General features: G+C 44.4%; 1 protein-coding gene across 1 annotated transcript in view; it reads right to left on the reverse strand.

Moving 5' to 3' along the window:
* Window positions 1-21293, reverse strand: part of LOC126246576 (uncharacterized) — a 600905-nt gene that overhangs the window by 434255 nt on the left and 145357 nt on the right. The gene's annotated exons all lie outside the window — the stretch shown is intronic.

Below are 21293 nucleotides of genomic sequence, written 5' to 3' on the forward strand. Positions count from 1 at the left end.
TCCGACATGGTGGGAATCCCAAACACTGGAGCAATAATAAAGAATGGGTCACACTAGCGTTTTATATGCCGTCTCCTTTATAAGCTACACCGTCATAGAATTTTCCCAATGAAACGAAGATGAGCATTAGCCTTCCCTGTTAGCAACCCAACGAGCTCTTTCCATTTCATGTCGCTTTACAACTTTACCTCTAAATATTTAATTAACGTGACTGTATCAAGCGGCACACTACTAACGCTGCATTCGAACGTTACAGGACTGTTTTCATTACTCATCCGCATTAGTTTACAGTCTTCTACATTGACGGCAAGCTGCCATTCATCAGATCATCTAGCATTTCTATCTGTCATTTTGTGTTCTCCTGCAGTCACTGAACGACGACACATTCCAGTGCACCATCAGAGGAGAGGCATAAACACAGAAAATTATAAGAAAGTGAATCTGTCGACTCCTTTTCTAAGAAACCATTGTGGCATTTGCTTTAAGACACCTAGAGTACCCACGGACGTCCTAAAACTGGGGACCAGATGGGTATTTGGGCTCTGCTCTTCAGGAATGTGTAGGAAGTGCCACACAGGATTCACTTTTCACCGACAACGAAGTTGTTCGAGGTGGGACACAAGCTCGGATTTGAAAAGGACTGGGAACGAACTCGGTCATGTCGTTTACAAGGGAATCATCCCGGTATTTGCCGTAAAGCTACATGAAAGCAATGAGAAATCTAAATTTGGATGGTTTGACGTAATTTTGACGGCTATGCTGCAGAGTGTGCGTCGAGTATCTTAACCACTGCATCACTGCAATGTTTACACTGAGAAGAGGGAAAGTAATTAATGAAGAACACTTGCCCACAGTCTGGCGTACAGACATTGGCCGTCGCAGCCCACTGGCCAATTATTTGCGAAATAAATTGCTTGCAGCACGGGAACTTGGAACGTCCCTCACGGTTCGTCATCGGAGCCGATGCGTGGCACGCGAGACAAATTATGCCACGTATTTCTCAGCAGGTTTATTCGAAAACGTTCTTCTGTGAACCCAGATTAATTCTCAGGTCTACAGAAAAACTGAGTTAATATCATCAATCTTCCTTTGACCCGCAACACAGGGTTAAACACGTCACAGCTGCAAGACCAATAACTAATATCCGGTTGTTATCTTACAACAACCAAAAATATTCTGAGATTCTCCCAATGCATTACAAATTTACACTGACAATAGCTGATGCACTACCTCCAGGTGGATCCTACCAATTTCTCTGTTAATCTCCAGAGAGACACAAATAGAGTTCAACATTATTATGAAGATTATAGATTGTTACACAGTGCACAGATGATACGTTAAGTTGCAGACATGCGCAATGAAAAAGCTGTTATACACTTAGCTTTCAGCCCCAGAATTTTTCAGAAACGAAAACACACACATAATCGCATTAGCACAGGCACCGAACGCTCACATGAATGCTATCTCCAGCCACCATGGTCAGATTGCAATGGTGTCGCATCAAACACAAGCAGCAATCCAGAGTGAGGCGAGGAAGGGGGTGAAGTAGCAAGGCATGGGAGAGAAATCAGCGCTGCATAGCAGAGCGTGCAGGGGCTGGATGGTAGCCAGACAAGGCTACCAGGTGCAATGTCAGACAGCTCTTGGCCACAGTTTGGAGTTGGCAGCTAGTTTGTAGTTATACCAATAGAAAAAACTCTCCAATGATTGCAGTAGAACTGGTATATGACATGGCTGGTTTCACAGGTAGCCCAGCCTTTTGTGGGGTAGAATAAGCCAAAGTTATCCCATCTGAGAAGTCCAAAGTAGCCTCCAGTCCGTGCTTAAAGCCTTATGGCTCCTCGGGATCCCTTTTCCTCCTTAGCACTTTGACATCCCCCACACCCTCTTTCTACATGGTCCCCAAAATACACAGACCCAACAATCTTGGACACCACACTGCAGCTAGTTTTTCGACACCACCAAAAGAATTTTGACCCTCATTGAACGACATCTCCAACCTATTCCCCGAAATCTAGCCTCCCACGTCAGAGATACCAACCACTTCCTTCACTGTCTCTCCATCATCCCCACTCCTTTACCTCCAGGATCCCTACTCGGCACTGGTGGTGGCGCTTCCCTATACACCAACATCCCTCGTGCCTATGGTCTTGCAACTATTTAACACATATCTCCCAATGTCCTTCACATTCAAAATCAATTAATTCTTTCCTCATATGTATTGCTAACTTTATCCTGACTCTCCTTTCAATCGACGATATACAAATAAATCTGTGCACAGCCATGGGTACCTGCATAGGACCCTCTTACGTCACACTGTTTATGGGCCATCTAGAGGAAATCTTCCTAGCATCTCAAAACCCCAAACCCTTGCTGTGGTTCAAGTTAACTGATAATGTTTTCATGAGTTGGACTCAGGTCCGCCGGCCGAAGTGGCCGTGCGGTTAAAGGCGCTGCAGTCTGGAACCGCAAGACCGCTACGGTCGCAGGTTCGAATCCTGCCTCGGGCATGGATGTTTGTGATGTCCTTAGGTTAGTTAGGTTTAACTAGTTCTAAGTTCTAGGGGACTAATGACCTCAGCAGTTGAGTCCCATAGTGCTCAGAGCCATTTGAACCATTTTTTGACTCAGGTCCGAGATATCTTATCCTCGTTTCTTCACAACATTATTATCCTCTCTCTCCCACATGTTTCACCTGGTTCGCCTCCACACAGTGTGCCACCTTCCTGGACGTTGAACTCCTCCTCTCTGATGTCTCCAGCTGTCCACATTAAACTCACCAACCTCCAACAGTACCTGCATTTCCACAGCTACCATCCCCTCCACACCAAAATAACCCTCCCATACAGCCTGGCTACTCAGGGATGGCGTATCTGCAGTGACAAGAACTCCATTGCCCAGTATGATGAAGGTCTCACAAAGGCGTTCACAGAAAGGCATTGTCCCACAGATATTGTTCACAAACAAATTTCATGCCATATCCCCACACACCCCCAATCCTCCTACCACCACCACCACCAAGAGACAGGTACAAATGAGCCTCCCCTTTGTCACCCAATAACACTCCGAACTGGAACAACTGAATCACATCCTTTACGAGGGCGTTGTTTACGTGTCACCATTCCTCTCAATTCGTGTCCCCACATCCTCACAGTGCTCTGCTCTCTGCCAATGCACCAATTTTTTTTCCACGCCCGGGTTCCCTGGTTCGATTCCCGGCGGGGTCAGGGATTTTCTCTGCCTCGTGATGACTGGGAGTTGTGTGATGTCCTTAGTTTAGTTAGGTTTAAGTAGTTCTAAGTTCTAGGGGACTGATGACCATAGATGTTAAGTCCCATAGTGCTCAGAGCCATTTTTTTTCTTTTCTCTGCCCCTCTCCTTTCCTGCTTCCTGCCCCCCCCCCCCCCTCCCATCCCCATAGCCTCCCGACTTTGCACCTGGCAGCCGTGTGTGGCTACCATCTAGTCCTTACATGCTCTGCCAGAAAGCGCTGACTCCTCTACCCCGCCGGCCGGTGTGGCCGAGCGGTTCTAGGCGCTTCAGTCTGGAACCGCGCGACCGCTACGGTAGCGGGTTCGAATCCTGCCTCGGGCATGGATGTGTGTGATGTCCAGAGGTTAGTTACGTTTAAGTAGTTCTAAGTCAAGGGGACTGATGACCTCAGATGTTAAGTCCCATAGTGCTTAGAGCCATTTGAACCATTTTGAACTCCTCTACCCGAACTGTAACCTGCTATTCCTCTACCTTCCCCTCCCCATCATAGACTGCTGCTTGTGTTCGATGCGCCACCCTAAATTCTGGCTATAGAGGCTAGAGATAGTAGTCAAGTGTGGATGTTCTTGTATGGATGTGTGTACGTCTTTTTCTGAATAAGGCTTGGTCTGAAATCTAAGTGTGCCTGTGTGCGACTTAATGTGTCATCTTTACGGCGAGTAGAAATCTATCCCTTTCATAATATCGTTGATACATTTACCTGGACTTTCTACTGTACGAATACTAGTCACGCCAGTAGGTTAGAAAAACACATAAAAACAACACACGTAAAGTTACCTCAGATATAATTAGAACTTATTTACTTCAAATTGACCTCACCAAATGCGCCTCCTTCATTAAACATCCCATATCATTTGTTATTCTATTTCATTTCATGCATATTTAAATCACTGTTACCATACACCGTAAAACATGTGATATATTTTGTAATTTTCATCAGGTAATCTCATAAACGACTCCATATTGCAAACAAATGAGGTTTTCAGCGAAGAAAAATCTACATATTAACAATGAGTTACAAAGAAATTTAAACAAAATATAAATTGAAATTACTGAAAGGAATTTGAAGGTGTTAATTAAAATATTAGTAATTGAGAAGAAAATAACAGAAAGATAGGAAAGGATAGAAAGGTGGTTGATGAAACTTGTTAGGAAGGCAGTTCTCGGAATGGGGTCATGGAGTCACGCATTTCTGACTAGCATTTTCTTTATTCGTAAGTTTGTATGCAGCTGTCTTGTACATATTACTTTCCCCTATATCATTTGAACTATTTGTGTGCTTTTGTATCTACCTTTCTCTTATTTGGTTTTCGACAGCAAATCGAGCCAGCTAATGGCTCTGAGCACTATGGGGCTTAACTTCTGAGGTCATCAGTCACATAGAACTTAGAACTACTTAAACCTAACTAACCTAAGGACATCACACACATCCATGCCCGAGACAGGATTCAAACCTGCGACCGTAGCGGTCGCGCGGTTCCAGACTGTAGCGCCTAGAACCGCTCGACCACCCCGGCCGGCGAGCCAGCTAATGGTTCTACGCTCTCCTATCAGTCTTCCTACCGAGCACGTTCTTGTTCGCTAAGGCACTAAACTCACCGAGAAAACCAGAAAGTAACTGAGCAGAATTTTACTCCACACAAAGGAACGTAATTACAAATTGTTTCATGCTTTCTGTACTACTGACAGTGCAATTTCATTGATGAATGAGGGTGACTCCCTGTCGACTCGAGTATATCACCTCCCACCGATTGTCTCCTACACCTGCAGGGGCGCTCTGCTGACCCCTCGATCCTGAGAGCTACAAGCAGTTCCACAAAATCCTTTTAACATTCAGGCCTTTCACCCAATCACCTTCAGGAGCTGAATGCAGGTCTTCCAATACGCCATTTATTGCTACTAACAGCACTAGTCTGTTCTGCAAAGTGCTGTTACCTGCTAGGGCTTTCAGACATTTATTTCCAAAAACTGCTAGAAGTGCGTTCATAGGACACTCAGTAGCCCTTAAGACTGCTTATTAGGCACCAACCACAAAGCCTCGGATCCTAGAAACTGGCTCTGATGTCCGCAGTTGCAAAGAGGTCGATCCGACAGGCACAGACAGGAATAATAGACATACTAGGCAGTTGCCTCGACTGGAGCGGTTATAACCGCAGTGATGAAATTATCTGGTAATCCATCGAGGGCAGTGGGACATCAGCTGGACATGAAGTACGTGAATAATGATAAAGGAAACCAACAGTTTCATTGCAATCCTACTTCGTTTATTTGTAATCTTTGGCCTTGTCTCTTGGACTTTCAGTTGTCATCTGATCATTGGTCGGCTTATTACTGCTACGAAGATAGTTTATCCAGTTGATTTTGACCGCACTGTTCTCGATTTTGTTGGTTGCAAATGCTGGCGTAACATGCATAATAAACTACACAGTTTCCATTTGACGACTCCGTTGGTCTTTGTCACTATGGTTTGTACGTTGATGGCAGTTTATGCTTGGGTCCTGAAGATGACGCCTTTTGGCGCCGAAACTGGTAGCGTGTTTTGAATAAATGACGTTTAACTTATAATACAGTTGTTAGTTTCAGTTAACATTGTTCAAGTGACTGGAAAAAATTTTGAGCCGTGGTCCAGCAACAATATTTACTGCTGTGACTGGGTATGTAGGGTGCAACGTCGGCACGCCGAGGAGGGCCCAGTAAAGCTGTTGCGCTGCCGCCGCGCCAGCAGGGCCCGCCCTGTGTCCGGCGCCGCCGCACCGCGGCCATTGATCCGACGCTAGGCGTCGCGACGCCTGGCCTCTCATAGCGCCGTCTGCCGGCAACAGCAGCTGCAGCAGCCGCCCTCTGTCCGAGACGACGACGCCACCTTCGTAAAGCGAGCTTCCAGCTGTTACTCAGCGAGGCGAAAGGCCAGGGACGGGGCGCCGCACTAAGAGTCAAGGTTAGCTCACAGCTGCACACAATCTGAGTGATGGCTACTGAAGGAGGGTATGCCGCTGACGCTGAAAATGACGAGCCTGTCCTTGGCTCGAGATGGAGCAGTTTAGACAAGCGCAGGTGACGCCTGTATATAAGAAGGGTAGAAGGACGGATCCTGAAAATTACAGACCAATATCCGTAACATCGGTTTGTTGCAGGATCCTCGAACATATTCTCAGTTCGAATATAATGAATTTCCTTGAGACAGAGACGTTGCTGTGCATGCATCAGCACGACTTTAGACAGCATCGCTCCTGCAAAACGCAACTCGCCCTTTCTTCACATGATATCTTGCGAACCGTGGATGAAGGGTATGAGACGGATGCCATATTCCATGACTTCCGGAAAGCGTTTGACTCGGTGCCCCACTGCATACTCCTAACTAAGGTACGAACATATGGGATTGGTTCCCAAGTATGTGAGTGGCTCGAAGACTTCTTAAGTAATAGAACCCAGTACGATGTCCTCCATGGTGAGTGTTCATCAGAGGTGAGGGTCTCAACTGGAGTGCCCCAGGGAAGTGTGGAAGGTCCGCTGTTGTTTTCTACCTACATAAATGATCTTTTGGATAAGGTGGATAGCAATGTGCGGCTGTTTGCTGATGATGCTGTGGAGTACGGGAAGGTGTCGTCGTTGAGTGACTGTAGGAGGATACAAGAGGACTTGGACAGGATTTTTGATTGGTGTAAAGAATGGCAGCTAACTCTAAATATAGATAAATGTAAATTAATGCAGATGAATAGGAAAAAGAATCCTGTAATGTTTGAATACTCCATTAGTAGTGTAGCCCTTGACACAGTCACGTCGATTAAATATTTGGGCGTAACATTGCAGAGCGATATGAAGTGGGACAAGCATGTAATGGCAGTTGTGGGGAAGGCGGATAGTCGTCTTCGGTTCATTGGTAGAATTTTGGGAAGATGTGGTTCATCTGTAAAGGAGACCGCTTATAAAACACTAATACGACCTATTCTTGGGTACTGCTTGAGCGTTTGGGATCCCTGTCAGGTCGGATTGAGGGAGTAAATAGAAGCAATTCAGAGGCGGGCTACTAGATTTGTTACTGGTAGGTTTGATCATCACGCGAGTGTTACGGAAATGCTTCAGGAACTCCGGTGGGAGTCTCTAGAGGAAAGGAGGCGTTCTTTTCGTGAATCGCTACTGAGGAAATTTAGAGAACCAGCATTTGAGGCTGACTGCAGTACAATTTTACTGCCGCCAACTTACACTTCGTGGAAAGACCACAAAGATAAGATAAGAGAGATTAGGGCGCGTACAGAGGCATATAGGCAGTCATTTTTCCCTCGTTCTGTTTGGGAGTGGAACAGGAGAGAAGATGCTAGTTGTGGTACGAGGTACCCTCCGCCACGCACCTTATGGTGGATTGCGGAGTATGTATGTAGATGTAGATGTAGACAGAAATTGTCATTCCTGCGGTTCCTAGGGAGGAGAGAATAGGTATTACCTTTATTCTTGATTCGTCCTTGCTAAAAGAAGTAAACACACACTGCACAGTATGCCGAGACGGCAAGGTCTTGAATAGCACTATTTGCTGAATTGAAAAGGCGATAAAAATGACTGAATAAAAATAAAAGCCCGTTCACTTACATTCATCCTTAAGGATTATTAACCGTCTTGTCACATTAATGTGACGACTTGTCAAAAGTCTGAATAACCTCATTTTGCATTACCCACCGCTGCAAGACGAGTAGGAAGAGAGTCAATGACATCGTGAAAGGAACCGACAGGGATGTGGAGCCATGCCGAGTCCAGTTCCCTGGCTAGCTGCGCCAGGTTTCTCGGTTGAGGATCCATGGCGCGAACAGCCCAATCCGGGTGCTCCCACACTGGACTTAAATACGCTGAGTTCGGCGGACAGGGGAGTACAGTTAACTCATCCTTCGTACCATGCACGTACACTGCGAGCTGTGCGACGCATTGTCCAGCTGGTAGATGCCACTGTTCAAATGGTTCACATGGCTCTAAGCACTATGGGACTTAACATCTGACGTCATCAGTCCCCTATACTTAGATTAGTTAGATTTAAGTAGTTCTAAGGACATCACACACATCCATGCCCGAAGCAGGATTCTAACCTGCGACCGCAGTAGCAACGCGGTTCCAGACTGAAGCGCCTAGAACCGATCGGTCACAGCGGCCGGCAGATGCCACTGTGGTAAGGGATAACAAACTGCATATAGGGTGGTTATTGCGGCTTTTGACAGGTGGTCTCATTAACGTGACCCGACTGTGTATAATGCTAATGACGGTTCAATAGTCCTTATGGATAAGTGCAAGTGAACGGGCTTTTATTTTCATTCAAGCATTTGTATCACCGTTCAACTTGTACACATCTGATCTCCCTGAAGCAGAGTCAACGAAGTTTATTTACGTAGACGATCTGGCCTTGGCCACCAACAGAGAACTCTTGAAGCTGGTGAGGAGATCCTGTCCGCAGATCTAAGCACAATAGATGACTACTTCAAAAAGTGGAGACTGATACAAAATCCAACGAAGACTGAACTCAGCTGCTTTCACCTTAACAACAGAATGGCCAGTGTGAAATTGAATGTCACCTTTGGTGGTCAGGTCCTTCACCACCAAGACTCTCCAAAATATCTAGGAGTAGCTCTTGATAGAACCCTCTCTTACAGGAAGCACATAAAAAACACCGCACCGAAGCTGAGATCACGCAATAGCATCATACAGAAGCTGAGTGGTACCTTTGGGGCGCAAGAGCTACGACACTGCGATCCGCTGCGTTAGGGCTGGTATATTCTGCTGCTGAATACTGAGGTCTAGTGTGGCTTAATAGCATACATGTGAGAAAACTTGGCGTAGAGCTAAATGCAGCCATGACGACAATAAAAGGCTGCATCAAATCTACTCCTCTATACTGGTTACCACCTCTAAGCAACATTGCACCATTAGAACTCCGAAGGCAGAATGCCCTTCTCAAGGAATATCAAAAATTACTTAAAATCCCAATGCACTCTGATGTTACTGCGCCCCGAATGAACCGTTTAAAATCTAGGCAACCATCTCTCCTATTTGCAGAATCGCTACAGGCAGTTACTTTCGGTATCAACAAAAAGTGGACAGAAATGTGGAACACTATTGCCCATGAGAAACATGAGACCCTCCAAGGACCTGACACAAGACCAGCCGGTATGGAATTAACGGCCGGCCGGAGTGGCCGTGAGGTTCTAGGCGCTACAGTCTGGAGCCGAGCGACCGCTCCGGTCGCAGGTTCGAATCCTGCCTCGGGCATGGATGTGTGTGATGTCCTTCTTAGGTTAGTTAGGTTTAATTAGTTCTAAGTTCTAGGCGACTGATGACCTCAGAAGTTAAGTCGCATAGTGCTCAGAGCCATTTGAACCATTTGGAATTAACGCGACGTGCCTGGAAAACAATTAATCGGGTCCGCACAGGCCACGGAATCTGTGCTGAAAACCTCTACCGACGAGGAAGGGCTCCATCTTCTCAGTGTGACTGTGTAAATGAACACCAGACGATCCATCACATTGTAACAAGCTGTAGCAGAAGAACCTACAATGGGAACTTGGAAGATTTCTTTGAAGTAAGGAGGCAGCCCTTGAATGGATCGACAAATTAGATATTAATTTATAACTTACTTTTTAAAATAATAAATTGTGAAATTAATATATTTTTGTAAAATTTTGTAAAATTATGTAATCTACAATTTTTAGTTGCTGTTCATATGTAATTCCATACGCTAAATAAATAAAATCACCGTTTCAGTTCAGCAAACAGTGCTAGACAAGACGTTCCTGTCTTGGATTAGTACCCGTCACTCGGATGTAGGATAGGTGCACACTTGTGTTAATCCACTAGGCCTTCCAGAATGACAAGCTAGCCCAGGGACTGCCACGAAAACATTCCCTAGACCATAACGCTCCCTCCTCCGGCCTAGAATCTTCCGACGATTGTTGCACGTTACTTGCTTTCAGACTTTCCACGCCGTACTAGCCAACAGCCATTTGTCCAGTGGAGAATGAAACATGATTTATCTGAAAAGGCCACCTGTCGTCACTCGGTGGACATCCAGTTGTGGTATTGGCTTGAAAATTTCAGCCTTCGTCGTCTCAGTGAACAGCAGTCGGCATGGGTTCATGACACAGGTGCCTCAGTAGAGGCCCAAACGCAGCAAAATGGCCGATGGAGAGACAGTGTTGGTATCTCCTTGTTTCGTCTGGGCGGTCAGTTGCACAACAGTTGCACGACAATACGCCCATTCACGTCGCCGCAGCCGTCATTCATAATTCTTATCTGTTGCCTCAGGGCCGGTTTTGGTTAGGGCCATTTTCCCACGCAAGGTGTACTTTAACCACTGCAGCATACTACCAGTCGATTCGGTAAATATCCCCACCCTTCGACCTATTGCCAATGGTCATGCCCTTTCGGACGTCAGATAAATCGCTCATGAACCATGGACCTTGCCGTTGGTGGGGAGGCTTGCGTGCCTCAGCGATACAGATAGCCGTACCGTAGGTACAACCACGACGGAGGGGTATCTGTTGAGAGGCCAGACAAACGTGTGGTTCCTGAAGAGGGGCAGCAGCCTTTTCAGTAGTTGCAAGGGCAACAGTCTGGATGATTGACTGATCTGGCCTTGTAACAATAACCAAAACGGCCTTGCTGTGCTGGTACTGCGAACGGCTGAAAGCAAGGGGAAACTACGGCCGTAATTTTTCCCGAGGGCATGCAGCTTTACTGTATGATTAAATGTTAATGGCGTCCTCGTGGGTAAAATATTCCGGAGGTAAAATAGTCCCCCATTCGGATCCCCGGGCGGGGACTACTCAAGAGGATGTCGTTATCAGGAGAAAGAAAACTGGTGTTCTACGGATCGGAGCGTGGAATGTCAGGTCCCTTAATCGGGCAGGTAGGTTAGAAAATTTGAAAAGGGAAATGGATAGGTTAAAGTTAGATATAGTGGGAATTAGTGAAGTTCGGTGGCAGGAGGAACAAGACTTCTGGTCAGGTGACTACAGGGTTATAAACACAAAGTCAAATAGGGGTAATGCAGGAGTAGGTTTAATAATGAATAGGAAAATAGGAACGCGGGTAAGCTACTACAAACAGCTTAGTGAACGCATTATTGTGGCCAAGATAGATACGAAGCCCACACCTACTACAGTAGTACAAGTTTATATGCCAACTAGCTCTGCAGATGACGAAGAAATTGAAGAAATGTATGATGAAATAAAAGAAATTATTCAGAAAGTGAAGGGAGACGAAAATTTAATAGTCATGGGTGACTGGAATTCGAGTGTAGGAAAAGGGAGAGAAGGAAACGTAGTAGGTGAATATGGATTGGGGCTAAGAAATGAAAGAGGAAGCCGCCTGGTAGAATTTTGCACAGAGCACAACTTAATCATGCACAGAGCACAACTTAATCATAGCTAACACTTGGTTTAAGAATCATGATAGAAGGTTGTATACATGGAAGAACCCTGGAGATACTAAAAGGTATCAGATAGATAATATAATGGTAAGACAGAGATTTAGGAACCAGGTTTTAAATTGTAAGACATTTCCAGGGGCAGATGTGGACTCTGACCACAATCTATTGGTTATGACCTGTAGATTAAAACTGAAGAAACTGCAAAAAGGTGGGAATTTAAGGAGATGGGACCTGGATAAACTGAAAGAACCAGAGGTTGTAGAGAGTTTCAGAGAGAGCACAAGGGAACAGTTGACAGGAATGGGGGAAAGAAATACAGTAGAAGAAGAATGGGTAGCTTTGAGGGATGAAGTAGTGAAGGCAGCAGAGGATCAAGTAGGTAAAAAGACGAGGGCTAGTAGAAATCCTTGGGTAACAGAAGAAATATTGAATTTAATTGATGAAAGGAGAAAATATAAAAATGCAGTAAATGAAGCAGGCAAAAAGGAATACAAACGTCTCAAAAATGAGGTCGACAGGAAGAGCAAAATGGTTAAGCAGGGATGGCTAGAGGACAAATGTAAGGATGTAGAGGCTTATCTCACTAGGGGTAAGATAGATACTGCCTACAGGAAAATTAAAGAGGCCTTTGGAGATAAGAGAACCACTTGTATGAATATCAAGAGCTCAGAGGGAAACCCAGTTCTAAGCAAAGAAGGGAAAGCAGATAGGTGGAAGGAGTATATAGAGGGTCTATACAAGGGCGATGTACTTGAGGACAATATTATGGAAATGGAAGAAGATGTAGATGAAGATGAAATTGGAGATACGATACTGCGTGAAGAGTTTGACAGAGCACTGAAAGACCTGAGTCGAAACAAGGCCCCCGGAGTAGACAACATTCCATTGGAACTACTGACGGCCTTGGGGGAGCCAGTCCTGACAAAACTCTACCATCTGGTGAGCAAGATGTATGAAACAGGCGAAATACCCTCAGACTTCAAGAAGAATATAATAATTCCAATCCCAAAGAAAGCAGGTGTTGACAGATGTGAGAATTACCGAACAATCAGTTTAATAAGCCACAGCTGCAAAATACTAACACGAATTCTTTACAGACGAATGGAAAAACTAGTAGAAGCCGACCTCGGGGAAGATCAGTTTGGATTCCGTAGAAATACTGGAACTCGTGAGGCAATACTAACCTTACGACTTATCTTAGAAGAAAGATTAAGAAAAGGCAAACCTACGTTTCTAGCATTTGTAGACTTAGAGAAAGCTTTTGACAATGTTGACTGGAATACTCTCTTTTAAATTCTAAAGGTGGCAGGGGTAAAATACAGGGAGCGAAAGGCTATTTACAATTTGTACAGAAACCAGATGGCAGTTATAAGAGTCGAGGGACATGAAAGGGAAGCAGTGGTTGCGAAGGGAGTAAGACAGGGTTGTAGCCTCTCCCCGATGTTATTCAATCTGTATATTGAGCAAGCAGTAAAGGAAACAAAAGAAAAATTCGGAGTAGGTATTAAAATCCATGGAGAAGAAATAAAAACTTTGAGGTTCGCCGATGAGATTGTAATTCTGTCAGAGACAGCAAAGGACTTGGAAGAGCAGTTGAATGGAATGGATGGTGTCTTGAAGGGAGGATATAAGATGAACATCAACAAAAGCAAAACGAGGATAATGGAATGTAGTCGAATTAAGTCGGGTGATGTTGAGGGTATTAGATTAGGAAATGAGAGACTTAAAGTAGTAAAGGAGTTTTGCTATTTGGGGAGTAAAATAACTGATGATGGTCGAAGTAGAGAGGATATAAAATGTAGACTGGCAATGGCAAGGAAAGCGTTTCTGAAGAAGAGAAAGTTGTTAACATCGAGTATAGATTTAAGTGTCAGGAAGTCGTTTCTGAAAGTATTTGTATGGAGTGTAGCCATGTATGGAAGTGAAACATGGACGATAACTAGTGTGGACAAGAAGAGAATAGAAGCTTTCGAAATGTGGTGCTACAGAAGAATGCTGAAGATTAGATGGGTAGATCACATAACTAATGAGGAGGTACTGAATAGGATTGGGGAGAAGAGGAGTTTGTGGCACAACTTGACCAGAAGAAGGGATCGGTTGGTAGGACATGTTCTGAGGCATCAAGGGATCACCAATTTAGTATTGGAGGGCAGCGTGGAGGGTAAAAATCGTAGGGGGAGACCAAGAGATGCATACACTAAGCAGATTCAGAAGGATGTAGGTTGCAGTAGGTACTGGGAGATGAAGAAGCTTGCACAGGATAGAGTAGCATGGAGAGCTGCATCAAACCAGTCTCAGGACTGAAGACCACAACAACAACAACATTACGGCCACGACTATACTGTTTTCCGCGTCCCCCTGACGTACCCTCCAGTGCTAGTGATGCCACCCGCCGTCTGTGGGTGGTTATTGCACGTAGACGCCCAATATAGGCGGTGGTCACGTTAAAGTGACTGGACCGTGTATTTACTCCAGTCTTACACGGCACCCTGTACCAACATCTACATCACACTATGCAAGCCACCTACTGGTATGTGGCGGAGGTACTTTTTGTATCATTAGTTGGGTCCTCCAACCCTGTCCCACTCGCGAATTGCGCGTGGGAAGAACGATTGTCGGTAAGCCTCTGTATTTGGTCTCATTTCTCGAATTTTCTCCCCGTGGTCATTACACGATGTATGTTGGGGAGTGGGTGGTTGGAACTAATACATTGTCCGACTCTTCCCGAAAAGTGCTCTCTCGAAATTTCATCTGAGGCGCTGCAATCATGGACTCAATGGTTGAAATGGCTCTGAGCACTATGGGACTTAACTTCTGAGGTCATCACTCCCCTAGAATTTAGAACTACTTAAACCTAACTAACCTAAGGACACCACACATATCCATGCCCGAGGCAGGATTCGAACCTGCGACCGCAGTGGTCGCGCGGTTCCAGACTGTAGCGCCTAGAACCGCTCGGCCACAGTCATGGCCTGTGGGGCTGGTCCCGGCGGAGGTTCGAGTTTTCCCTCGGACATGGATGTGTGTGTTTGTCCTTAGGATAATTTAGGTTAAGTAGTGTGTAAGCTTAGGGACTGATCACCTTAGCAGTTAAGTCCCATAAGATTTCACACACATTTGAACTTTTTTTTTTGAAATTTCAATAGTATATCTCTCCGCCATGCACAACGCCTTTCTTGTAACGTCTGCCATTGACGAAAAGCACCGCTCTTCGTTGGATCTTCTCTATCTCTTCTATCAGTCCTTCCTGGAAAAGATCCCAGATGGTTGAGGAGTACTCAAGACTCAGTCGAACAAGCACCTTACAAGCCACTTAAAATTCTTCCTATGAATCTGAGTCTCGCTTCTGCTTTTCCAACTATTTTTTAATGTAGACATTCCACTTAAAGTCGCACTGGATAGTTACTCCTAGATATTTTACGGTAGATATTGTTTCCAGCGGTTTGTCATCCATAATGATTTCTTTTCTCATGTGTGCGCAATATGTTACATTTATTTACGTTCAAGGTCGACAGCCAGAGTCTGCCCCATTCATCAGTTTTCTGGAGATCATTCCGCAAATCGTTACTATCTTCTGGCGTTGCTACTTTGTTATAGTTCAACATGTTCTCCCACAGTTGGTAGAATATGTGTCATTGACAATTCCAGTTTATATGGTTTCAACGTGACCGGACGCCGGCACAGTTTGCACTCTATATTAGGAACCATACTGCCAGGTTGGTCACCAGACATGACACCAATAGACTTCTACTTCTGGGAGCACATGAAGAGCCTAGACTCCGGTCAATATTTTCACGGTCTTGGTAGCTAGGATTATCGCAGCAACGGAAGTAGTACGTTAAACTCTTGGAATTCTTGAGGGTGTAAGACTGTCGATGGTTCGTCGGTGTACACTCAACCGTGATCAAGGTGGACAACAATTTGGGCAATACCTGTTAGAAAACAGTTATACATTTGTTATGTGCGATACTGTACGCTTACAGAGCACTTTGAACTCAGTGTGATAAAAGTTTACGTGTTTTGCGTGAGAGTTGTTGTGTTACTCAGTGTTTTGTGTTGTACGTTTTGGTTATTGCGTATTACAGGCTACTTCACTGTCGTCAAGGTATTTTCACGAAAAGAAATGTGACTGCGGTAACAAACCGAAAAAAATCATGATCACAATATTATTCTCTAATGAGCCGCCATTATGCCAAAATACTCAGAAGGTGTCCCTAAAAACTTTTGAAAGTTTGGCGGTGAAGTTCTAGTTTACTCTGTACTTAACGTGGCTCGCTTGGCTATTAAATTTCTGTATATACTCGCGTCTGAAGAGTAAGTAAAGAAAAGCGTTATGTGGTTTGCTGCTCTTACACAATTTTATTTTCACTACTTACGATCCTTGGTGGAGTTGTTTTTGCTCATGACTAACTGGCTAGTCTCAGGAAGTTTGTATTTGCATACGTACTTTGTCCAGGTCAATGAACACGTTCGGCATGCTTTTTACAAATACACTGACACTTTGCTCAAAACTAAATTTTATGAAAGTGCTGATCTCTTGACATATAGGTGCTCCTACCAAGTACAACCATTACACTTGAGCATCACACCTAATCAGTATCAATTACATTTGTGAATTTTTTGCGGTATAGACATACTGTATAACATTTTGGCGTTCATGTATAACGTAACATGGATTTGTAAGTAAAAGATGCATAGACAACAATTTTTCATATGCACCTCTAGTAAAAAGCGGTAAGTCACTTTGTGCAGAAGCCCTTAGCATTTTCAGGAAGTTCAGGGAATCGTTCCATAACTTCTTGAATGTTCTGTCAGCAGCTTTTTGCAACGTAGAATGATGTGGAAGTGCTGAAAGCAACTGATTACTCTTTCTTTACTGGAGGGAAAGAAAAGAAACTAATAACTACATTACTCTTGAGACTTGTTCATCAGAGAAGTTCCCATAACGCCAGACAGGTAAGTAATGTGAGAATTACATCGGTCCGAACTTCCGGTCGAGCTTCCTAACGAATTTGTGTTAACACAGCTACCCTCTAGTAATTTTCGATCTGCTTGCCCCTGAGTTCGTGGGGGCATTGTAGGAGAGAAGCGTGGTCATCTGAAAACACCGACTTCGTCACCTCTGCCTCTCGCCAAAATTGAGTGTGCTCGAGTTTTTACATTTATAGACTCGTGAAGTTTCCGTATAAATCAGAGACTATTTGTTGCGCTCTTTATGACTACCATTGTTAACATCACACTAAACATTTATTAATAACGAAAAACAAAGTTACTACTTTTCGTTGGAAATTACGCAAACACTGGGATTATTTCTTTCTTACTTTCACTCTTTAATCCTTCTTTTGTTCCTGCTTTATTTCTTGCGAAGAGCAGGTAGCTATCTCGTTGTAGTGTCTCGAGTTCCAAAATTATTTTTGTGTTTTTGAAATTAAATGCTTTTACGGTTTTCTTTGACTAAATCCAAGTAATGTTTGCAAATTAGCTCGTAAAATATTGCATGGGTTCTGAGCCTGTTAGGACAGTTCTTAGACACATTTACTTTAATAATCATGAACTGAATCTTGCATCAAATTATTGTGATTGCGTGGCGTAAATGCTATTATATGCAATGACCAAGAGAAAAACAATCTCGTGTCGATAAGAGTCCGTAATTACTACTACGTAAAGTACCTATTTTAGCACCACAAAATCAACTATGTCACTGTAAATGACTATCAGTATTAATATTTCTCACTATAATGATATAACAGGGCATAGTCTCACACCTTTCCTTTATAACATGACTTGAAATTACGTCTTTGTTGTTTCGTAGCCAGGCCAGCTGGAAAATCAATCCTTTATTGTACACCGACTTGTCTCTATGCAAATAAACGCTCCTCCAGGTCCACAGGCTCGTATTAAATAGAAATGTTATACTAGTTGCGCAAGCAGTTGCGTGACTGTAAAAAAAAAGTGTTAAAATTCAAACTAAAGGCGGCTATCTTGTACCTCCTGCCATGCTATGTTGTATTGACTGCCCAGCGTGCTAGAATTGCTATACATGCTTTTTTATTTGACACAGGGCGATTACAACCATGAAATGAAAGCCTTAAATAACAGTTTAAATTAAAAATCTATTTCACAATTAATAACACATTATACAGGCGTACAGACCTGGAAGACGAAGAGCGATCTGATAACCACGGCAGAGTCAGAGGAAGAGCGCCAGAGACAGAATGCCAACGAGAGGGAGACGATCTCTCGTATCTTATCTTCATGGACCTTACACGCGATGCAAGTTGCAGCAGTAGAATCGTTCGGCAGTCAGCTTCGAATGCCGCTTCTCTAAATTTTCTCAACAGTGTTTCTCGTAATGAACGTCGTCTTACGTCCAGGGATTCCCATTTGACTTCCCGAAGCATTCCCATAACACTTACGTGTTGTCCGAGCCTACCGGTAACAAATCTAGCGCTCGCGTCCGAATTGCTTTGATGTCCTCCTCCAGTTTGACCTGGTACAGGTCCCAGACACTCTATTCAAGAGTAGGTCGCACCAGCGACCTGCATGTGGTCTCCTTTACAGATGAATCACACTTTCCTACAGTTTTCCCAATAAACCGAAGTCTACCATTCCCCTTCTCTGCACAATCCTCGCATGCTCGTTCCATTTCATATCGCTTTGCAACGTTACGTCCAGGTATTTAGACGAATGTGTCAAGCAGCACGCTAGTAATGCTGCATTACTCATCCGCATTAACTTACATTTTCCCACATTTACAGCTGGCTCCCATTCATTACAAGAGCTAGAAATTTTGTCTAAGTCGTCTTGTATCTTTCGACAGTTACTCAGCTTCGAAACCTTTCCGTACACTACAGTATCATCAGCAAACAACCGCAGGCTGCTGCCCACCCTGGCCGCCAAATCATTGTATATAGAGAACAACAGCGCTCCTATGACACTTCCCTGGGGCACGGCTGACGAAACCATTGTACCTGATGTACCGCCGTCGAAGGCGACGTACTGGGTTCTATTACTTAAGACGTCTTCCGAGCCGCTCACATATCTGTGATCTTATTCCATATGCTCGTACCTTCGTTAACAACCTGCAATGGGCCACTGTGTCAAGTGCTTTCCGGAAATCTAGAAATATGGAATCTACCTGATGCCCATCATCCATAGGTCGCAGTTTGTCCTGTGAAAATAAGGAAAGTTGAGTTTCGCACGAAATATGCTTTCTAAAACCATACTGTTTCGGGGACAGAAGCTTCTCAGCCCCAAGAAAATTAATAACATTCTATCGAAGAATATGTTCAAGGACTCTGCAGCTAAACGAGGGTAGGGATGTTGGTTAATTTTGCTGGTCCGTTCTTTAACCAATCTTATACACAGGAGTCACCTTCGCTTTTTGCCAGTCACTTGGGACTTCATGTTGCACGAGAAATTCGCGATAAATGCGAGCTAGGTAAGGATCCAATGCCGTAGAGTAAAACAGTATTGGGATTCCATCCGCATCTGGTGGCTTATTTGCTTTCAAATATTTCAGTTGTTCCAGGGATGCTCATTACTATGTCGCCCATACGGACGTCTGTCCGATGGTCACATGATCTGTCCAATGATCAAATGACGGTATGTTTGTACGATTCTCGTGTGTGAACGATTTCTTGAACGCGAATTTTAAAACCTCGGCTTCCGTTTTACTAACTTCAACTGCCACACCAGACTAGTCAACAACGGACCCACTTGGTGATTTTATTTAGGACCAGAATTTTCTCGGGTTCTCTGCCAGATCTTTTGTTAAAGTATGACGGTCGAAGAAAACGCACGGATCTCTGCTGACCTTTGCTTCTCATCATTTGTGCGCTCTCTTTTGCACCAAGAGAGTAACTGCCTCTGCTTCCTCAGCATCTTTCCGAATTTCGTTATTAAACCATGGTCGGTCTTTTCTATCCTTTATCCAGTTACTAGGCACATAACTCTCCAGACCACGATTTACAATCTGCGTGAACTTTGCAGAAAATTCCTCTACGTCCATCTTACTGGAACTAAGTGATGTCAGTTCACTCTCTAAGTGAGAAGCTAACAACGGCTTAACTGCTCTCTCTAGCAGAAACACTCTCCTAGCCTTCTTGACTGATTTATTACCATGCATTTCTCCAAGTGATTTATTAACTTTCGTAACCATAGCTGCTATAATGGCATCATGATCTCTAATCCCCGTTTTTATACCGACATTGTCGATAAGATAAGGTCCATTTGTAGCTTCAAGGTCTAAGATATCCCCATTGTGTGTGGACTGCCGAGCTATCCGCTCAAGACAGTTTTCAAAAAATTTGTTCAAAAGTTTTTTCACGACTGTCTGTCTGTATTCCCCACAATGAATCCATAGATATTTAAGCTCATACTTGGTAGATTAAAGTCCCTCCCACTAGTATTGCATGATCTTGGTATTTAGGCGCTACTGACCGTAGACTTTCTTTGAATGAATCTAGAACTGTCTGAGCAGAGTCGGGTGGCCGGTAAAAACATCAAAAATGGTTCAAATGGCTCTAATCATTATGGGACTTAACATCTGAGGTCATCAGTCCCCTAGAACTTAGAACTGCTTACACCTAACTAACCTAAGAACATCACACTCCATGCCCGAGGCAGAATTCGAACCTGCGACCGTAGCAGCAGCGCGGTTCCGGACTGAAGCTCCTAGAAGGTAAAAACATGCAGAAATTAACTTGGTTTCACTTACTCGTGTTATACGCGACCAGATAACTTCACTGTCGCACTCCATTTCGACCTCAATAGAGACAATGTTTTTGTCAACTGCTATGAACACTCCCCTTCCTATGGCTTCTAATCTGTCTTTACGACATACGTTACACGACTGGCTAAGGACTTCAGAGCTTTCCACTTCATGTTCCAGTGCGAAAGTTTTCCGGGAGGCAGTAAATTCGGTAATTTAACTACGAATACTTCGACAGTTTGATGATAAAATACTGAGAGTGTCTTTACTTTGAACGTGGTCTGACTTCCCTTGCTGCATATTGACTGGCGAGTGTTCATCAGAGTACCTCAAACTACCGCCTAGTCTGAAGAACCTTCATGTGCACTTCATAAATAATTTGCTACCTGCAGGCCTTGGTGGCCGAGCGGTTCTAGGCCCTTCAGCAGGAACCGCGCATCTGCTATGGTCGTAGTTTCGAATCCTTCCTCGGGCATGGATGTGTGAGATGTCCTTAGGTTAGTTAGGTTTAAGTAGTTTTAAGTTCTAGGTGACTGACGACCTCAGATATTAAGTCCCATAGTGCTCAGAGCCATTTGAACAATTTTGAACTCTGCTACCCGAGTAGCTGCTTCCTTCGTGTAGTGCACCACCGACCTATCGAGGAGAATCCCACAAATCCCCACCCGATAACGCAGGTCTACAAATCTGCGATCGAGGAACCGTTTGGTTGACACCCTCCACTCGGCTCCAAACCAAAGGACTCCGATCAACTCTGGGAATAATGCTGCAAATTGCGATCTCTGGTTGCATTCCACGCGTGAGGACAGAAGTCTTCCGATCTCCACCAGCCGGCTGTACGAACTGGCAATGGCGTCAGAACGCATGCGACAGACGTCGTTAGTGCGACGTGAGCCACTGCTT

Source organism: Schistocerca nitens, chromosome 1 (genome assembly GCF_023898315.1).
Source record: "Schistocerca nitens isolate TAMUIC-IGC-003100 chromosome 1, iqSchNite1.1, whole genome shotgun sequence".
Taxonomy (NCBI): domain Eukaryota; kingdom Metazoa; phylum Arthropoda; class Insecta; order Orthoptera; family Acrididae; genus Schistocerca; species Schistocerca nitens.